Below are 22,604 nucleotides of genomic sequence, written 5' to 3' on the forward strand. Positions count from 1 at the left end.
GTTATAAAAAGTACTAACAGTGATTTCAATCTAGGGTTTGCAACACGAGTAGCAACATTACAAGGACAACGCCGACAGTTTTCATGCGCGATTCCACTCCATCACATATTTGGATTCTGCAGAAATGTCAGAAAAGTTATCTATGGGGCTAAGCATACAATTGCTCTAACGCGAAGGGGCGATGATAACAATGCAATATGGCATGCTGCTGGTGTCGCTGCCGGTAAAGTCATTTTAACTAAAATAGCATTGTGGATGCCGGTGTTAACTCCATCAGTTACCACGGAAGCACGATTGTTATCATTTATGGAACAGGGGGGAAAATCGTTGTTGAGTTGGCTAGCGGTAACAACTGATGCTAAAGAAGATAATGTCGGCGATACATTTACATGGCACCTGGCATCAAAACAGGGTGTTTCAGCCCCGCGTCATATATTTGTTGCGTTACAGGATAGGAATCGATTGAATAATCAAGAACACAGTCATATGATATTTGATCGATTAGGAGTCAGGGAGGTTTCGCTGAGAATAAACGGACAACAGGAACCATTTGAGGATATACAGCTTAATTACGACAACAACCATATTGCTCGCGTGTATCATCGGATGCTGTCATATATGGGTCGTGATCAAAACGTCGACACCGGTTTGCAAATATCACAACTTGATTTTAAAAACCTGTATCCGATTTATTACTTTTCGTTGGAACATCTTGATTTAACGAGACAGTCCGTCGTTGATATACACTTCCGAGCTCGTATAGCCCCGGTTGGTGTTAATTATAGAGCGGTTGCTGTCATTCTCAGCGATAAATCACTGCTGTTGGAAGGTGTTGGTGGACGAATGAGAATCGTTGATGCACCAGTGGAAAACGTAATTGAAAACATAAACGCGTTTACAATAAAAATGTCGTATAGTGTTGTCGGTGTAGAGTTGACCGATGGTCAAGTCAAGAAATTACGATCAAAGTCGGCTAAACAATGTGGAACCACAATAACGTTAAAGCCGTCACAGATGGCAGGTGGTAATCATAAGATATCGTTGACGGCGCGTCAAATAAAACATTTCAATGATGCGATGAAGAATAAAAAGGGTGTTCAAATAGATTTTTCGGCCGCAGCGATTAAAAACATGGAAAAGACCGGTGGGATATTTCCGCTGTTAGCTGCGATTCCAGCGTTGATTGCCGCGGTGGCCCCAGCAGTGGCGAAGGCGGCGGCGTTAGGAGCCGTTGGTACCGCGGCGGGAATGGCATTGAAGAAGGCAACCGGGAAAGGTTATAAAAAAAAACGACCCGTAGCCGGAAAGGGTCTAAGACTACCGGGAACCCCGTATTCATGGTACTCGGGGAAGGGTCTAAGACTACCGGGAACCGTTTAATGACTCCTATGTCTAATTTTGATTTAATAGATGCCGCAAACGCGTTAGCGATAAAAAACTTCAGAGGTGTTTTTATGAGGGATCAATTACCGACAAAACCAAGGAATATTAAACCGGTATAATTAACCTCGATAAATCCTCCGGAGCGGGGACTCATTGGGTTGCATACGCAATTGATCCGCGTGCGATCGTCTATTTTGATTCATACGGGTTAGCCCCGCCAAACGAGTTCATGCGGTATATCCGGGCGTGTTCAGCCCCGGTTTTTTATTCCACGCTGCCAACACAACAATTAAGTGACCCACCGATATGCGGCCGTGAGGTATTGAACGTACTCGCGGAGATTTCATCATCGCGGAAACCACCTCATGTGGTTGTAAACGAATACACTAGTGGGGTCGTAGAGGCCCGGCGGGTTAATTAAAAACTGTTTTTTTTTACAATAATAATGATTGATATCTGGGGACGACCGGTTTCGGCGCTGAAAAAATCCACGGAAACGCTCGCCACCGATGACATAAAAAAACTAATCGAGGATGAAATCGCTGATACGTTAAATTTAACCAGTGTTGACCCGGGCGAAATAGTTGTATTTCAAGACCGCCAGGGTAAACTGAAATCCAGTAATGTGTCGCTGAATGACGTTTTAATACGACAGCGTGATGCCGCCGAGAACAATATCGTGTTGTATACCGATGACGGACGACTTAAATCAGGTGAATCCATCTTGACGATAAATGGAAAAATAAGTACACTTGGCAACAATTATATATCCGTGTCGGATTCGTTAAAAAATTTGTATGATAAATTTAACGCGCAAGCAAATCAGTTCGAGGGGATACAAAAGTCTGTCACCGATATACAACTCACTACTGCTAGTTTTTTTGGAACCCCGACGGTAACCGAACCGAATCTTGTGGGGATAAAAAGTACTATTTCGGAGTTTACAACGCTGTCGGGCCAATTTTACATGTTACGAAAAAATTTTAACAGGGCTGATAACACCATTGATAAATTCTTTGGTAAAAAAAATACCAAACCGGATGAAATTACAATAACTATAAATGATATCACTGCGTATGGACAGGAAATAGAAACAATCAAAAATGATGTTGAAACGATCAAAGCGGGGTTATACGTGCATATACGGGAAATAGGAACAATCAAACTTTTTATTGCAGCGATCATAAATAATATAGACGCGCATACACAGGAAATAGGAACAATCAAACTTGATGTTGCAGCGATTAAAGACAGACTACCGAAGGTGACAAAAATAAAAATCCCTCATGAAAACACCATAAACACAGTATACACGATTCAGCATGGACCATTTATCTGGACTCCTACACAGGATATAATAAATATCACCGCAACTGTTAAGGGTATTTATCGATTGACACTGGTTTCAATGATGCAGTTTAATATATCATCGTCGAGTTCATCCGGGTTTAACAATACAATATCAACAATTATAGACAAGGACGCAACTGAACCGTTTATAATTAGAGCCGTTGATAAAATATTAACCAGCGCAAACATTACATGGTATGTGGAATTTGTAGCGGATCTAAGTAATTAAAAACACTAGCTCTTTTAAAATAAAAATGACCACCAAGGTAATTGAATCAGAGGTATCACCGACGTCACATCAATATCGATTCAATACCGTAAAAGAATTCTCCGCGAATTTGAAAACGCTTTCCGAACAATACCGTGTAAAAATAAAAAAATACCGTCGAAAAATAACCACCATCGACGCGGTCGTGTACTCGGTGTCGGGTATAGTAGCCGGTACCGGTGTTATTTTATCCACGGTAACCATGATGGCCCCGATCGCTGTTCCAATCGCTATCTCCGCGGCGACAACAATTGCTGGAGTCGCCAACGCAATCACTAGAAAGATATCATCGTGTTCTCAGAAAAAACTCAACGAGTATACAGTAAAACATCAAATAGTATCCGACGCGTACTCGAAATTATCCGGGTTGATCTCGTTGGCGATAGATAATTCGTTTATATCCGATGCTGAATTCTCCACGATGGTCCAGTTGTATGACTCCGCGATGTCAAAAATCGAGGATTTTCAACTGGAAGCTGGAAACCACGTCGCTGAAACCACTTCAATGGGCTTAAAACATTCTCCTGAAACCACTTCAATGGGCTTAAAACATTCTCCTGAAAACAAGCAGGTTGTTAATATTCGGTGTTGAAATTAAACACTAGAAACAGCGAATAATAATAATGTCGCTGAACCCCGAAGGGTTTCAATTACTTCAACGGATCGCGGAGAACACCACTCCGGTACAAACAAATATGATATCGATAACATCAACGAAGCCAGAATTCAGTGTAAACTTCCCTTCTCCGATTCCAGTGAAGGAAATAGCGCTGGCAAAATTGCGAATATATCACAGTTGGCCTAATATCCGAGCGGAAGCATTTAACGGACAACAACCTAATAACTCGCTGGTTTTTGCATGGACAAATAAACCCGATGGGACCCCAGACTGGAATGAGGTTACAATACCAACTGGGTCATACCAAGTAGAACAAATCAATAAAGAATTTCAACGCAGGATAAAATCGATCACAGGAAAAGAATCAAAAATCGCTATTACGGTTCATGAACCGACGTTATCGTCGACGATTGAAATAAGCACACCGGGGTATATGGTTGATATTTATAACAGTTCAATAAGAACCATACTAGGTTGGCCTGAGAATCCACCTAATGAAATCCCCGCGGACTTGCACACGAATGCGCAATCGTATCATGAAATTATTACCAGTTATCTGGATGATTTGTCTATTATAAAAAGCACGTTATTACCCAGCAAGTTTATATTTCAAGACAGGGATACCATGCAATGGTATTTTCCGTATAAGGAAACTCCTGAATCGCAAGTCATATTAACAATTAATTTAAATGATATCGCTAGTGTTTTTATCGAGATTAATCATAATTACCAATTTCAACTAAAACAACTACGGAAAACAAAAGCACGAAAACACGTTGAGGTGTTAAATCAACTTATATCAGACATGGAATATATCAATGAACGAATCGTTAAAATAATATCCGCTAACAGCGATGGTAATAAACAAAAATTCCTAACCGAGTATAATATCACAGAAGCCGATTTACCCGATTTCAAGTTTCCAGGATACAACGCGCCAGAACTAAGAAAGTCTCTTAATGATTTTCTCGGTCCATCAATTATCCTCAGACACGATAACGGAGATGGTGGTAGGCATATTGCTCCATACAACGTAAATATCGCATCGGTGATAGCAATCAATCTAGTGTGCGATGTTATCGAAGGGAGTTACCAGGTAGATACCAAGCAATCAAATCAAGCTCAACAGGGGTATATCCTTTATTCATTTTCACCAACAGCCCCTCCCGGATTCTTAATCGTTGAGAGCCCGATTAATCCGGTCTATATGCGATGCCATAATCGGTTTTTAACGAGAATTAATTTCAGACTTACTGATCAGTCAAATAACCTAATTGATTTACAAGAGGAGGAGTTAGTGATCACTCTGTTTGTAAGATCATTGTAAATAGCCCCTTAGCAGCAGGGGGGGGGAAATGACATCGACGCGGTCGTCGCTGTGTTTACCGGACGCTGACGACGCTGGGATCGGCTCACAGAAAAGTGTATTAAACTAAATGACGTCACCGTCGTGTAGGATGGACCGTCGTCGTTTTTTTTTTACCGGCGCTGACTACACCGGATCCGCTGAGTGTAAAAAGTATTAATTAAGCCAAATGACGATTGAACAAAATGTCGGATTCGCCCCCCCCCCCGCTGCTATACGTATACACGTACAGACAGCATACAGCACCCTTTTTAATTTGCTACGTCTACGTCCGTGGCACAGACATACGTACATACATACATACATACGTATCGACAGCACGCAGCATTAAATATTCTGGAAACTCCAGACAACTCTAAACAACTTTAGACAGCTTCAGACAGCTCTAGTCATATTCACAGTCACATTAACAATCACACTTGACAACGACAGACACAATCACAGCGACAGACACAGTCAGCTACAATAAAACCAAATTGGTCATAATAATAGTTTCTGTAAAATCTCTAGATACATGATAATACTTTAACCTCTAACAGTGACGTGTAATTCAGAGTTCAAATCTGCGTTGTAATAAATGCATTATTACGCGATAAGACATTACAAACCGAATAAGCTTCGCATATCAAATGAAAATGTAAATTTAACACTTACCCCTATGGCTGGAGACCAATGGAGAGCGTACACTTCTTGACGTGATCCAAAACGACCAGTCTCGATTTTCGAAATTGATCTTACTTAAATCCATAGGAGAGTGAGCACAAGTCAGGGTAGAATACCCGTGCATATCATGTTAGTAATGTTACCTCGTCACAAGTAATCTCTGGCTAGGTACATGTTAATACAGTCGCTTACTTGGAAAAACACGTATTCACCCTAGATAACGTTGTACGCATGTACAACGAGAAATAGTCGAATAGTTCTAAGGCAAAACCAAGTTATTTCTTTGCCTAATTCTGTGAAAATACCTCCCCCCAAAGAGAAAAAAAATGTACACATTTTAAAAAAATAAAACAACCTCACAGAATAAAAGAAAAATAACTACTAACGATATGTTACACTATTTACACCGATAATACTGCAATCTGGATTTTCTATACTGGGTAAAAAGTTATCCAAATTTCCAATCATGTAGTCTGCCCCTATATTTTCAACTCCTCTTATTGCCTCTATACGGAAACGATAGACTTGTAATGTCAGCGCCCAACGCATCAATCGAGCGTTAACGACCTTGGCCTTGTTTAAATACAATAGGGGTTGGTGATCAGTCTCGAGAACGAAATCACTCCCAAAAAGATATGCATGATACTTCCCAATTCCCCACACTACGGCCAAACACTTTTTCTCAATCACGGAATAGTTTTTCTTCCTGGGTAGCAATTTTCTACTCGAGTAAGCTACGGGTAACTTACTGTTATCTTGGTCTTGCAGTAAAACTGCTCCCAACCCAGTTTCAGAGGCATCTGTTCTTAAAATAAAGGTTTTGCTAACATCTGGCAATTTTAATATAGATGCACTTATAGTTTCTTTCAGCGCGCAAAAAGCTCTATCTTGTGGCGGTCCCCACTCTACTTTGTTTGGTTGCCCGTTCTTTGTCAGATCAGACAGTAGGCTAACAATGGCTGCAACGTTTGGTATAAACACTCTATAAAACCCTACTAGACCTAGAAATGAACGAACTTGCGTTTTGTTACCCGGCATAGGTGTGTTCCTAATCGCTTCCACTTGCTTGGGATGAGGTTTCAACTGACCCGAACCAATGACCCTATGACCCAAACAATCTAAATCTGTATAGCCAATACTGCATTTAGTGGGTCTCACTGTGAGGTTCGCTCTGCGGAGTCTATCGAAGAGTTCCCAAGACGGACACGTGCTCACTCCAAGTATTCGTGAACACAAATATGTCATCTACAAAGCTATCAACGCTAGCGAAACCTCTTAGCAACTTGCGCATCAAACGACAACAGGTGGCACTGGCACCTACTAACCCGAATGACATTATCTTGAATTGCTATAATCCTTTCTGGGTCGCAAATGCTGTCAATGTACGGGACTCTTGAACAATGGGAACCTGCCAATATCCCTTGGACAGATCTAATTGGGAAATCCATCGGTTGCCCGACAACTTTGCAAATAGACCCTCCATATCTGGCGTTGGTTCTGCATCGAACACCGTGATTTTATTTAACTGTCGAAAGTCGATACAGAATCGGTTCGTCCCATCTTTTTTTCTGACTAGTACTACGGGAGAAGAATATGGCGAGTTGGATGGTTCAATCACCTCCAGATGTAACATTTTACTCACCTCTTCGTCCACAGTTTCTCGTGCGTTGTATGGTACCGGATAACCTTTGATTCTAATGGAGTCAGATGTATTCAGTTTAATTTTGAGGTCTACCAAGGTTGTACAACCTGGTCTGTCGGTGAATACATCCGAGTATTTAACCAAAAGCGCATTAATTTGTTGACGCTGGTCTTTGGTCAACTCTGCACTCACATCGACTTGATCTACCCCTTCCCTTGCAACACCCAAGGGACACTCAAGGGAAACCTCGTCTTCTGATTCTCCCAAGTCGTCGTCGATGACTGCCGTACAAACTACATTCAAGACCCCTTTTTCTACCTTGTCGCTCTGTCTCTTGATGTACAATTAAAGCATGTTAGCATGGAATGTCTTTAAATTGCCGTCTATGTTAATTTTATAGTCCATGTCATTCTTGACCTCTTTAACTTCGTAGGGACCTTTCCACTGGACTAGTAACTTATTTGTGCTAGTAGGAAGAAGCAATAAAACCTGATCTCCTACAAGAAATTTCCTATTTCGCGCTCTGCGGTTATAATACTTGGCATATCTGCGTCCCGATTTCATTAATTCGTCGCGTGCTATCTGGCATGTACTTTCCAGTTTCTCTCGCAGATCTAACACGTACTGGTAGGTAGTTTTTATTTCCTCGCTCGCGACGTCACCTGTCCATAGTTCGCGTAGTATCCGCATCGGGCCTCGAACTGTTCTTCCGTACAGCAATTCGAAGGGTGAAAACCCTAAACTTTCTTGCGGTACTTCACGGTACGCGAACAGAACCGCGTTCAAATAGCGGCCCCAGTCTTGCGGACGTTTCGCGCACATCTTTCGTAGCATACCTTTTAGGGTACCATTAAATTTCTCTACCAGTCCATTGCACATCGGATGGTATGGGGTAGTGTTTAGCTGTTTGATTGATAACAGCCTACTTATTTCACCCATGAGGTCGGAGGTGAATTGGACACCACAATCCGTAAGGATTTCTTCTGGCACCCCTACCGTACTGAAGATGTCAACCAATGCTTCAGCCACCCATTCTGTTTCAATAGTTGGTAACGCTACAGCTTCGGGATATCTGGTTGCGTAATCCACAAGAGTAAGAATATACCGGTTCTTCCTTTCGGTAACTGGTTGTATTGGGACTACAATATCCACCGCCACTCTTTCAAACGGTGTATCTATTATTGGCATCTGTCCTAAGGGCACCCTTGTGACCCTTCCCTTACATACCGTTTTCTGGCATACGTCACAAGACCTACATAACCGTGTGACATCGTCATTAACACCAGACCAGTAGAATTCAGCAACTACTCTACTCGTGGTCTTCGCCTTACCTAGGTGTCCTGCCATGCTAGACTCATGGGCCACCCTAAGTACTTGAGATCTGTATCTCTGGGGTACGACCACTTGCCAATACCTCTTACCCTCCGGAGTGATAAACTCCCTATGAATTAGCTCGTTCCTCCTAACGAATCTCGAGCTGCCCCCACCCTTGCAGTGTCTAATTGAGCCGTTTCTCAATAACAGTTTTGATGGATTCGTCACGTTCTTGTTCTCGTTTGAATTCATCACGCGAAATTCCGGAGATCGATTCAGGGACTATTAATTTCTGAAACGCGTTTTTCTCTCGTCTGGTTTGCGCTCGCGTTTCGACTGCCTGGGCCAAAGGTATCCTGAAATTTGCCATGGTTGGAAGACGGGAACCTTCAACATTACCGATCGTCAGATCGTAAATAGGATTTTCCATACAAAGGGCATCCACAGTTCCGGTTAGGAAAGGTGTTTCTACCGTGATCCTTGCTACGCGAATGCGACCGATCGTTTGATCAAGTAGCATACATAGGGACTCCCACCCGAGCATTTGGTTTTCCTGCACGAGACTACGTTTGATCACTACAGCCGTGCAACCACTGTCACGTAATGCTACGACTTCTCGACCGTTCACGAAACCTCTCGCGGTTGGTATTCGCGCTTCGGGGAAAAGAGACGTGCCAAGTGTATGAATACCTGGTTCTACCTGCATCATATTATCAGATATACTTTTACTCTGTATAGTCACGGCTACCTTATGCATAAGTCCCTTTCTTTTAGGACATTTTACTTGAACATGACACAAGAAACATTGTATACCCTGACGACCTGAATCCCTAACTGACCTACTTGCCTCAGCTGATTTCACAAGCTCCCTAGGCATCGGTCTCGTAGACTGGTTTCCAGACTTAAAATTTTTGAAACCACGTTCTGGGTTCCCCCATGAGCCTCGGCATAGAAATCGGCTTGTTTAGCCATATCCTGTACGTTTAAATAGACTTTCTCTTTCAGAATCTGACTTAGTTCCCGCCCAACTGTGTTCAACAATTGATCTCTGAGCAAGAAATCAGTCAACCCTTCAAACGTTTTCACCGCTTTGCCGCATTCAATCCACCGCTGAAAATAGTTCGCTATTCTAACGATGAACTGATCAAAGGTTTCTCCCTTCTCGGGCTTGCCATACCTGAACCTTTTACGAAAAGCCTGTTCAGTCAGCTCGTACCTTTTTAGAAGTGCTTCCTTCAGGACGTCGTATTTGAACACATCGTCTCTAGGAAGTCGCGAGTACACATCCAGCGCTTTACCTTTTAATAAAGCACTGAGATGCAGTGCCCAGTCATTTCGACTCCACTTCTGGTTCTCGGCATACCGCTCAAACCGATGAGACAGAATCGTGTTCTCCTTTTCTAGCTGTTGCTAACTCTACCTTACGTTCATGATCTCGTTGCCTTAATCTTTCTTCTACCCCCAAAGCTTCTAACCTTGCTTGTTTTTTCTAACTCTATCTTCTCCCTCTCAGCTCCCCTTTCCCATTCTATCATTTCCTTTTCGGCCTGTTTTTCCAGTTCTATCTTTTCCCTTTCGGTCTGTTTTTCTAACTCTATATTTTCCTTCTCTAATTCTGCCCGCCTTTCCTTTGTTTCCCTCATATCCCTTTCAAGCTGTTTGGTCATTTCCATCTCCCTTACCCTTCCATCCCTCTCCTGGGCTTGTTCTTCTCTTTCTAATTCCCTCGTCCTTACCCTTTCATCCCTCTCCCGGGCTTGTTCTTCCCTTTCTAATTCACTCCCCTTTACCCTTTCATCCCTCTCCCGGGCTTGTTCTTCCTTAATAAATTCCCTTAAAATTTCTCCTTCATACCCAAGATCTTTGCCTAAAGCGACCAAGTCCTTAAGGGATGACATTATTAATAGTAACAAAACAAATTTAATTTTACAAAAGAAACTATTCCTCATGAAGGCAAAGAAAAACAAAAATTAATAAGTATTTATACTAGACCCACAGACCTAGAACTACTAAACAAAATAAACACCTACTTGATGATTATCTTGTCAAGAAGGTCACACTCGAATATAAACAATAAGTGTAGACTTTCACAAACTATATGATGACGATTCACTTAATCCAAAGATCCCACTTCTGACACCATTGTCGCAGAATAGAAACCGAGTAGGTTTTTGGACTAAATGAATAAGACAAACACAATGTGCGAAAGATGGAAATTTATGAAATGAATTAAAAAACAAAAATATATGGTGTAAAAATACAATGATTCTCTCACGCTCTCAACATACGATTTACTCAAATCACTCAACACAACATTCACACATCGAAAATAAATCAAACATATTAAATCAATATGAAGCACAGATCCAAGAAACCTCATGGACAGCAGATACGCTTCAAACAGTATTTTACACTGTAAGAGAGATTCACAAAATCTCGAATATGAATTCTATTAAGATTCAAAATAATCTTATGAACACAGCTAAGAGTCAAAATAATCTTATGGATATAAAATGCAATGGAACAACAATTGATCCAAACGTATGCTTCTAGACCCCTTGTACAGTCGCACGATTCCTTGGGTTGACCCACACTCTTATCGGCCGCTCGCACCATTTATGAATCCACCACGTGGACAGTCATACGTATACACGTACAGACAGCATACAGCACCCTTTTTAATTTGCTACGTCTACGTCCGTGGCACAGACATACGTGCATACATACATACGTATCGACAGCACGCAGCATTAAATATTCTGGAAACTCCAGACAGCTCTAAACAACTTTAGACAGCTTCAGACAGCTCTAGTCATATTCACAGTCACATTAACAATCACACTTGACAGCGACAGACACAATCACAGCGACAGACACAGTCAGCTACAATAAAACCAAAGTGGTCATAATAATAGTTTCTGTATAATCTCTAGATATATGATAATACTTTAACCTCTAACAGTGACGTGAAATTCAGAGTTCAAATCTGCGTTGTAATAAATGCATTATTACGAGATAAGACATTACAAACCGAATAAGCTTCGCATATCAAATGAAAATGTAAATTTAACACTTACCCCTATGGCTGGAGACCAATGGAGAGCGTACACTTCTTGACGTGATCCAGAACGACCAGTGTCGGTTTTCGAAATTGATCTTACTTAAATCCATAGGAGAGTGAGCACAAGTCAGGGTAGAATACCCGTGCATATCATGTTAGTAATGTTACCTCGTCACAAGTAATCTCTGGCTAGGTACATGTTAATACAGTCGCTTACTTGGAAAAACACGTATTCACCCTAGATAACGTTGTACGCATGTACAACGAGAAATAGTCGAATAGTTCTAAGGCAAAACCAAGTTATTTCTTTGCCTAATTCTGTGACACACACACACGCGCTACCATTGGTCGACAATGAAGCTATCACACAAAAGACAACAATATTCCCAATCATTTCTTTTGGTAGCTAACCGTCTTAACTTTTTCAAAAGCATACATGCTATGGTAAAAAGGTTGAAAGATAGAACCAGGTTTCTTATACAGAATGCACAGAGTTTACGTTTTCAGCTATATATATATATATATATATATATATATATATATATATATATATATATATATATATAGATAGATAGATAGATAGAAATAATGTTATCTAACTGTATTAGAATATCTTTCCTTCCTTGGACATTTTGTTATTTCAGAAGCTATACGCGTGGAGTAACAGTTTTGTCATAAGTGTTTCCTCAGGGCAAACAGTGTCCTGGAAATAGAGGACAATCAACACTAGGAGATGTTGTACGTTGTCACATTACTCCCAGCAAAGTGATTTTCGCATCGATATAATCAGTTAATTGCTAAGAATACGAACCGACCTGGCATAGTACCTCGAGGAACGCCTCAACTGAGTTACATAGTGTGACCAGGTGCAAATAAAATGTATACCATTTTACTTTCATCAAAGCTATTGCAACAACAAATCTTCATTAAAATACGCTGGAAGAGAGAGAGAGAGAGAGAGAGAGAGAGAGACGCATGTCTCCCGTCCGCTTCCCGACACGCAGATTGGCATGTTTTAAAACCATGACGGAAGGCTTGCAATTACATGAATTTCCTCCGCAGCTGCCTGATTGAGAACCAGGACTTGGGATAATCTGTCATCTGGTATCACGGTGCCAATTGTTTTTTCCATATACCTCAATGCTAATGTTTTGTGAAATAAATATACTTTCTATCCTACCTCAGCATGCATGTCACACACATCCATAGAGAACAATGATAGATCGTCAATTTGACAAGGACAAAACCAGGTACTCCATTGCATTTAAGAGAGATAACTCTGTTGGAACTAGACGGGGTAAGAGTTATCTAGTCACAACAGACACAGTTTCCGCCATGTGTACCACATTTTAAAAAAATCTTAAAAAATACAAAATTTGATCTAGATCAGAATTAACATAATCTCACATGTTGCCAAGAGGCTTAACTCTTTTTAAAACCTAACAGAAAGTACAACTCTTACATAACGCACCAATCACAGCTAGTGTTGTTCTTTATTTCTGAATGCAATCTTCCTACACCTTGTACTCCGCCCACCTGGACTTAGGCAATTGGTACAGTTATACCATCTTCCATAACCATTTTGAACGCTGGGAATGTTATGATGTGTTCCGATTACCAGAACAAAATGATTAATGAGTCGAACGCAGCGATGCAACTCCGATTTCACTAGATGATGATACACGCCAGGTCCATAAGTAACTCAAACATTGTTAATGTTTGTAGTCAGCCGTATCACCAGTTTGATCCGTTGAAGTAACCAATGACTTGACAATATCTAAATCAAGGATTGTAGCTTTTCAGTACCCATACCCAACTTGTAAGCCAGATATTAGAGTAAACCGGTGGATGTAATCGTTCTCCATCCTTCATTAGAAAGGTTAATATTTTTAATAATGCGTAAATGGGATATATTTGTTTACAATTTCCTCTAGGTAATAGGGTTACAAAATGACTGTAATCAGTACTTATTTTGTTCATCACGGCGTGCCCCTTACAGCATGTTGAAATTATGTATAAATTTGTTTATATGCTCATTTGAGGAATATAAATAAGTGGGTAAAGAAAGAGAATTCGTCACATTAAAGTCAGAGAGAAGGGCACGGTCTTGCAATAGTCAGTTAGACAATATTCTCTCGTGTAATACATTTAATATTGTATGGTGGGATTCAAAGAGCGAAATCGCTGAGAAACCTGGACTGTCAAAGAGCCCTCACTGTATGTTCCATACCCATTTAGACCCCCCCACGACCCTCCCCCATGATATCCTGTGGCTAAACCGTAAACCCGCTCTTTAATGGACATTCACATCACTGAGGACGAAATGAATGTTACTGCTATTGGCTGATGCAAGGACGGATATCATGGAAGACAGATATGACAGAAACCTTTTTAAAGCTACGTTAAAAATCCAACACACACACAGACACACACACACACACACACACACACACACACACTTTCAGGTCCTTATGCTAACTTCAAGACCATGACTCATTGTATATGTTATGTGTCCTCCCGTCGTAGCTGAATACAAAGCGTTCTCATAAAAAATGTTGTACAAACTACATGTATTTTGTATGTACTCAGTACAATCTAGATTGTCGGGTTATAATGAGAGGTTAGCCAGGGAACACTCGTATTACAAGGATATGAATTTAGCACATGGTGTTTCAAGTTTCAGTGTGAATAATATCCCATAATTTGGACCAGTGATAGCAGCACACACAAACATAGTCCTACAGGTAAGACCTTGACTCTGATATTTATGTTTTGGGCGTCAGGGTCTTACTGCCTAACTAACAGCGCTTTGTAGTGTGTTTTGATGTCGACTAACATCATAACGAAAGTCAAATTTTCAGGAATATTTCACATAACTGGCAACTAAAATAACGGCGCTTTTCTATAAAGTAAAGTCATAATGTTTTAGTCAGACTTTACTTACTCTGATGTCTTTTCTCTAATAAATTCAAATTCTCACAAAATAAATGGGCTGTTTTAAAGTTTTGTTGGCCTACATTTCAGTTGACTGGAAAGCGATAAAAGCCGGAAATGCCGAAATCGGGTTAAGTTGAAATATTATTCTTTAACGAAACGAATAAAAATATATTATTCCTATTGGAACTGTAAAGTAACGTTTCGGTTCGTTCAAGAAACATATCCGCCACATGAACCTACTTAAATATAATTTGGCATACCTCGACTACCGTCGCACTGAAACTCATTTCAAATGTATGTCAACGGAAAATGAAAATGCTCCATTTATTAGTGCCATCTTTTAATTTTGCTAGGATAAAGACAGCACATTAAGTATATTAATTACACGTAGATTAGTGGAAGAGTTTCGGTATATGTTGCCAAATGTGTGAGGTATTCCTGAAACTTTGACTACTCGTTCCGATGTCATCGACATCGGAACACGCTATACAAGGCTGTTATTTTGGATAGTAAGACAGATAATAATAATAATAATAATAATAATAATAATGAGGACTTTGTATAGCGCATAATCTTTAGAAACTCTAAGCGCTTTACAACATTAGACAACACCTATAAGATAAAAAAATATATAATGATATGATTACAAACACAAACACCATGAAATCAGAAAACAGAAAAAAACATGCTGAGAATATTTAAGGTAGGAAACATTATTAGGTCTTTAAGTTTGTTCTTGCAGTCGAAATAAGTGAGCTTTGAGAGCACTCTTAAATGGGATCACTGTGTCTTTGTGTCTAAGTTCAGTGGGCAATTCATCCCACGTTGCTGGGCCCTGGTATGTAAAAGAACGTTGTCCATATGACTTTGTTTTCATAGTGGGAATAATGAATATACGATTGTCAGAAGAGGAGCATAAGTATCCTGCTGGTGTGTACACATGGGTGAGGTTGGATAGGTATGTTGGACTAGAGTCCATCAGTGAAACGTAGCAAAGAGAACAAATTCTGTGTTTGATTCTGGATCGAATGGATAGGCAATGTAGGGTACAGAGCAGCGGGAAGGTTTGCTCTGATCGTGGTACTCTAAGTATGATCCGAACAGCTGTGTTTTTAACTTTTTGAAGTTTCTAGAGTAGATATTGAGATGAACCAGACAGACTTGAGTTACAATAGTCCAGTCTTGAAAGTACTAATGAACACACGAGTCTTTTAGTGACATCAGCTGAAAGATATTTGCGAATGGAGCTGATGCGTCTCAGCTCAAGATATGCAGCTTTGCATATGTTCATGACATGTTGGTGCAATGTGACAGTACTGTCCAGAGTAGCACCTAGGTTTCGTACTGATTGTGTGAATTTAATGTTGGTGTGACTGATATTTATTGTTTGAGGTAAAGGATGTGAATGAGAAAGTCTTTGTGTTGTGATCAGAATGGCCTCAGTTTTATGATCATTCATCTGCAGCATGTTACATCTCATCCATGATTTAACATCAGAAATGCACCTCTCTACACCTTAGATGGTAGCATCAACTTCAGTTGGGTGGGTAGATTTGTATATTTGGGTGTCATCAGCGTACAGTTGGTGAGACACTGGATGATGATCTATGACACTTGAGAGCGGCTGAGTGTATAGAATGAAGAGAACAGGTCCAGACCCCTGTGGAACACCACAACATAGATCAACTGGACTGGAGTGTATTCCATTTGCAGATACAATTTGTGTCCTGTTGACCAAGTAGGACTTGAACCACAGTAAGGCTGTATCATGAATGCCAAACACATGCTGGAGACGGTGAAGTAATATGTCATGATCTATTGTGTCAAATGCTGCAGACAAATCAAAGAGAGTGAGGACTGTAATCTTTCCGCTATCCAACGCAGAGAGAATGTCATTAACTACTTTTAGAAGAGTAGTTTCAGTACTGTGGCAAGGGCGATATGCAGATTGTACATTGCTAAAAAGACTGTTTGAATTCAGATGAGATACAAGCTGGGATAGAACAACCTTTTCTAAGATTTTTGATATGAATTGGAGATTATAAACTGGGCGGTAGTTCATTAAATCGTTTTGGTCTGGTGTTGGTTTCTTCAGCAGAGGCTTTACAATGGCAGTTTTGAAAAATGATGGGAATTCCCCGGATGAGAGACAGGTATTAATAACATTAGTTAGTGAAGGCAATACTGGATCTAAGCACTCAAGCAGCAGTGATGTTGGAATTGGATCAAGTTCACATGACTTTGGTGCACTCTTCATCAGGATTGTACGTACGAAATCCATAGAGACAAGTTCAAATGCTGCTAATGGTTGCCACTCAAATTCTGTATCCCAACTGTATGGTGACGACGAGTCAATTTTAATTGTGGTGTCAAGCTTATCTCTAATGGTTTGTACTTTGTCACGGAAGAAATTTGCAAACATGTCCGGAAGGTCGACTGGAGAGAAGGTAGTTGGAAGTGGTGTAGATTTGTTCCTTGACATTAGCTTGCTAGTAATCTCGAAGAGCTCTTTTCAGCTTGAACTTTCCATGATCTTAGTAGTGTAGTGGGCTGATTTCGCTGCATGGACTATATTTGTGACATTCTTCTTAACGGCTTCATAGATTTGCTTATGAATAGTGAGTCTGGTGGAAAGCCAAAGCCTTTCAGCTTTACGGCGGTCTCTTTTAGCAGTGCGAAGCTGGTCCCTAACACTGCTATACCATGGAGAACACTTTTGAATTGATACTCTGTACTTGGTAGCTGGGGAATGTTTGTCGAGCAATGAACGCAGGCAGTTTTCGAGTTGTACTGCTGTAGGCGGTAAGCAAGTTGTTAGGCTTTCTTGGATGTTATGCATTAGTTTGGTTATATTTATCATACAGAGGTTTCTCTTAGTAGCAGATAAAGGTGGAGGGTTAGGGACTGACATGTGAAGATGGCATATAATGCAGAGGTGATCTGATGTAAGTTCATGGGATACCAGGGAGGACCGTAGAATGTTATCATCAGGTCTATGAAGTATCCAGTCTAAAATGTGACCATGTTTATGGGTGGGTTGGTTAACTGACTGTTTGAGGTTGAAAACATTGATGGAATCTATAAGTTTTGATGTGTTTGGGTTCCCGTGATAGTCAACGTGAAAGTTGACATCTCCAAGAATAATCAGATTGCCACCTATCGAATTTCCATACACCAGGAGATTCGGAAACTGCACCAAAAAGTGAGATTCAGTCAGTTTGTTTTTTTCTACTAGGAGGAGGGCGGTATATGCAGAACAAATGGACTGACCTTTGCTCCAATGTGAGTGTGGTTTGGACTAGTTCAAACGATGTGTGATCGAAATTGAATGTTGTGGTGTGGTTAAGAGGTTTGATCATGGAGTTCTTTGTGATGACAGCAATTCCACCTTCGCGAGAGTTATGGGGGAACGACTTGATGGAGTAACCAGTGGGTGTCAGATCCGCACACTTGGGCTCATCGCCTGATGTTTTTAGCGATGTTTCTGTCAGGAAAAAGACGTCAATATTCTAGTCGTTTATAAAATTAACTATTTCTGTGCGCTTTTCCGATGGTCCTACTGTTTGGGCATTGAATAATGCAATACGCAGAGGTATCTCTTGGATAGTTGACACGAAGGTTGACGAATTAATAGGGATTTGAATTAGGTTCTCTAAATTAACGGTCGAATTTTGAAATTGTCTAGCCGGAAAGGGCATAAGGGAGATAACTGGAATTCTTCTTCCTGTTCTACGCCGGCCAGCTTTGAAACAACGTTTATTTTCTCGCTTGTGTTTACATTTAGGTAATGATGAATGTAGCCCCATTTTGTTTAGTCTAGAGCACAATGTAGTGTGGAGAGCCAAGGAGTGGTCATTTAAAGCAATTAATGAGGGTCCATCATAGCATAAACGGGACGACTGGAGAGTATCACGTGATGGCGGTTTGTTCAAATGGAAGTTGTAGCAGTGGAGCCAGATAGCTGAGAAAAAGTCTAATTGTTCTCGTTTCCAAAACAAGGAGATGAAGAAAGACATAAGAACTGAACAGCCAATACATAATAAACACAAAAACGTAGACGAAGACAGGTAACAAGCACAAAGATCATGAAAATAGCACACACACACACACACACACACACACACACAAAACGGAACAGCTGCATCAAGCCGGTTAAGCGATAGCGGCCACCTTGTCTATCACTTAAACAAAACCATCATGTGCTATGTCTTACATTGTAGGACTAACGCAACCATGGAGAGCTCTCCAGCAGAATAAATCCTAATATATATGCTACTGACTGGTCAAACTGGCAGGGGTATAGTTTGCGTTATGACGAGAATATTGTTCTAGTATGTACGCGCGTGTGTGTGTGTGTGTGTGTGTGTGTGTGTGTCTGTGTGTGATTTGGATTTTTGATGTAACAGTTTTTCAGTCCTATCGCTACGATGTCTGCAGTGTGGCACTTTATTTTGATGTCTAGTATTAGAGCATCATGTCCTGCCCAGTAACATTATCCTGACACCAGGCCGACCAGTCCTAACACTAACCTCTTAATACTGAGCGCCAAGCGAGGCAGCTGATTGTACCATGTTTATAAGTCATTGGTATGACTCAACCTGGGTACGAACACGCAACCTCCATCATCTGAGGTGGTCGCTCTAACCATTGTTGCCACCTGAGCGGTGGTGTGTACGTAATTTGCTCTGTTATGGGGAGAAACTACATCAATGTCATTTTTCGAAATATTAGTCAAATGTGTCCCAAGTCTATGTTGTACCATTTGTCACTTAATTAGACTCTTCTAGACAGAATAAGTCAAATGTTGAAGTGCAAAAGAATGGCTGTCAAAGGTTGAATTTATACACATTAATATAAGCAATATTAGCTATAGCGTTGTCACAATATTATGGCACTTATTTTATGTTTTGATTATGGTTTTTGGTGAAGTCCACTGCATTTTATATGCAGAACAGACTCGTGGCTCAGAAGGAAAGTAATGTGAAATCCCTGTGTGAATACCTTACAGAGGGCGATACCATTGAGAACACGTTTTACTTTGACACTCCATATACCTGTCAATAATAACTGTTTACCTTTATCACATGTGTATTTATATCGTGAATATATTCAATTCTGTAAAGAAGCACGGCATTGAGAATCATACCTAGTTACTCGCTCTACCTGTATACAATGTTAGAACGCTAGGCTTTAAACTTTGTCTAGGCCTTAAACTTTGCAACAAACATCACGGTTATTAAAATTGACAAATACTTTATTTCTCTAACTTACAAAGTTAGAATTGAAGAGGAACGTACGGTATTGTGAACTAAATCCCAGATAATCGTAAATATCCTATCGCAATTCCAAAAGTATAGAATGTTCCGAATGCTATAGTCTTGAATATCTTGACGTACCACAATATTTCAAACCAGAATGCACCTTGTAATCCCATTGAATAATTTAAATAAATAATTCTTCTAGAATTAAACTTGAACAGAATTATAAACTCTGACGATACGGTCCTCCACCTCCATATATATATAAGTAGTGAATAGGGCCACCCTAGCGACAATGGGAGTTAGCATTACAGACCCCCCCCCCCGGGCCACTCTAGCGACAATGGAAATTTAACATGGAGAAAAATCGTGGGCCACTCTAGCGACAAGGGAAATTAACATGGGGAATAGAGTTTGGGCTTGTCTAGCGACAAGGGAAATTAACATGGGGAATAGAGTTTGGGCTTGTCTAGCGACAAGGGAAATTAACATGGGGAATAGAGTTTGGGCTTGTTTAGGGACAAGGGGAATTGAATATGGGATTTTTTTTTTTTTAAAAAAATTTTAAAAAAAGGGTAGGCAATTGAAAAGTCATTCTCTTTTCGAGAAATATGCGTGGCCCTGAAAAGGGCCTTTGGTTTTTCTTCTTCTTCAGCTTCTAATTTCTTCTTTTTCTCCACCAACTTCTTATTTTCTCTCCTACACTCTTTCTCTTCTTTTCTTTCTCCTCCTCTTCTTTCTTCTTCTCTTCCTCCTCTTCTTTCTTCCTCTTCTCATTTTCTTCTTCTTTTTCAATTTTTTCGTTCCATTTGCGTATTCTTATCCTTTCCTCTTCATCCTCCTTCTCCTCCTTTATCTCTTTCATGACACCACTTATCTTGTCCTTTACCTTTCTCAAGTTATTAATTTCCATCTTTACACGATGGGGACTATAGGAATAGTGGTCTTCAACCAGTCTTATTAACATCTGCTCCATCATTCCTAAATTGTCTAAAACGTCTTGCAATGTTTGCATCTTGTCAATTTGGTTAGAAGCCATGTTCTTTGTAGAATGGTTTGAACGACGAATACTGTGGGTTCTTATAGTGAAAGCGCGGACGTGAAGGAAAACATCCCCCAAAACATAAAATTGATCTTACCTAGATCATGACCCAACAACGCGCGGACGTGAAGGAAAACATCCCCCTACTTTCTCATTTCATATAATAAAACCCTAACTATACTCTCCACATACGCTAAGAAACCCATAATCTACTATTCACACAAACATACCTGAGCTCTTACAAACACTAACACACAAACACATACCCTCACATTTTTTCAAAAAGAGTTAGTGTTTATATTCACACTAATCTATCTACACACATTGGCAAATGGATCGTTATTTCTTTTCTAGAGTATTGGGGTAGCCCTGAAAAGGGCTGTTTTTTTGTTTGGAATTTCATGGACACCTGGTTAATTGGGGCACCTTCCAGGCCTGGCGCCGCATACACATCTTGTCCCCCAGTTACTTTTTACCTTTTGGGGGGAGAGAGCAGAGGCAGGATATGTGGCTTAAGAATCCCAATTTTCGCTCTCTGGGATTCTGAAATTTCTTCTTCTTCTTCTCTCCTTTTCCTCCTCCTCTTCTTCTTTCTTTCTTCTCTCCTCCTCTTCTTTGTATTTTCTCTCCTCCTCTTCTTTGTTTCTTCTTTGCTCCTCCTCTCTCATCCTTCCGTCTTCCACAATGGCTTCCGCGGCCAGTTCATTCAACAGGCGCCTGGCATATTCCAGATGCCAATCTCGTGTTCATTCTTCTGGTGGTGTTGATCAATCAACAAGGGTAGCTAGACTGCCGAGCCAGTTTCAAGTTATACTGAAAGCGCGGACGTGAAGGAAAACATCCCCCTAAAAACATAGAATTGATGTTACCTAGATCATGACCAAAAAACAACGCGCGGACCTAAAAGAAACACTCACTCACTTTTTTATACTTCCCATTCCTATCTTAAAAAATTTTTTCATGAATCACTTCAATAGACTATCCACATACTCAAATCAATCTAACCCCCAAATCTACTCTCCCACACCTCAAACACCAAAAAATAACATCATTTTTATCTACTATCCATACCAACGTACGTGATCACTTACAAACACACAAACACATACCCTCACATTTTTTAAAAAAGAGTTAGTGTTTATATTCACACTACTCTACTTACACACATTGGCAAATGGATTGTTATTTCTTTTCTAGAGTGTTGGGGGTAGCCCTGAAAAGGGCTGTTTTTTGTTTGTTATGGCATTCTTTTTTAGTTTCTAAGAATGCGATGTCCTCTGAGGATAGACTTTCTGGCAATAGGTCCGCTTCTTCGGAAAGAGAAGAAGAACTCTTTGGTGTCGATACGACAATCGACAAAGCCTCTGTCAGGTTCAGGTTGCTGCTGCTGCTGTTGTTGCTGCTGTTGTTGTTGCTGCTGTTGCTGCTGTCTCTGAAGTCTGTACTTCTCTGTCCATTCTTCTTTCTCCCTGTTCACTTCTTCTCTGAAGAGTTCTTCTATCAGGTCTTCAGTGACTTTTAGCATTCTCACATTCACTATTTCTTCTGGCTTCGGTATCAGACTGTGTCTGACCCTATGCAAATTCACGTAGGCTTCGTTGAGCTTAGCTAGTTTGGAGCACATCTTCGTAGGAGGATGAGTCGACAATGGATGGTTAGACTGGAAACAACCCCGGTTCTTAAAATCAAAGCGCGGACGTG

The sequence above is a fragment of the Sinohyriopsis cumingii genome, chromosome 18 (assembly GCF_028554795.1).
Source record: "Sinohyriopsis cumingii isolate HCF-2022 chromosome 18, ASM2855479v2, whole genome shotgun sequence".
Taxonomy (NCBI): Eukaryota; Metazoa; Mollusca; class Bivalvia; order Unionida; family Unionidae; genus Sinohyriopsis; species Sinohyriopsis cumingii.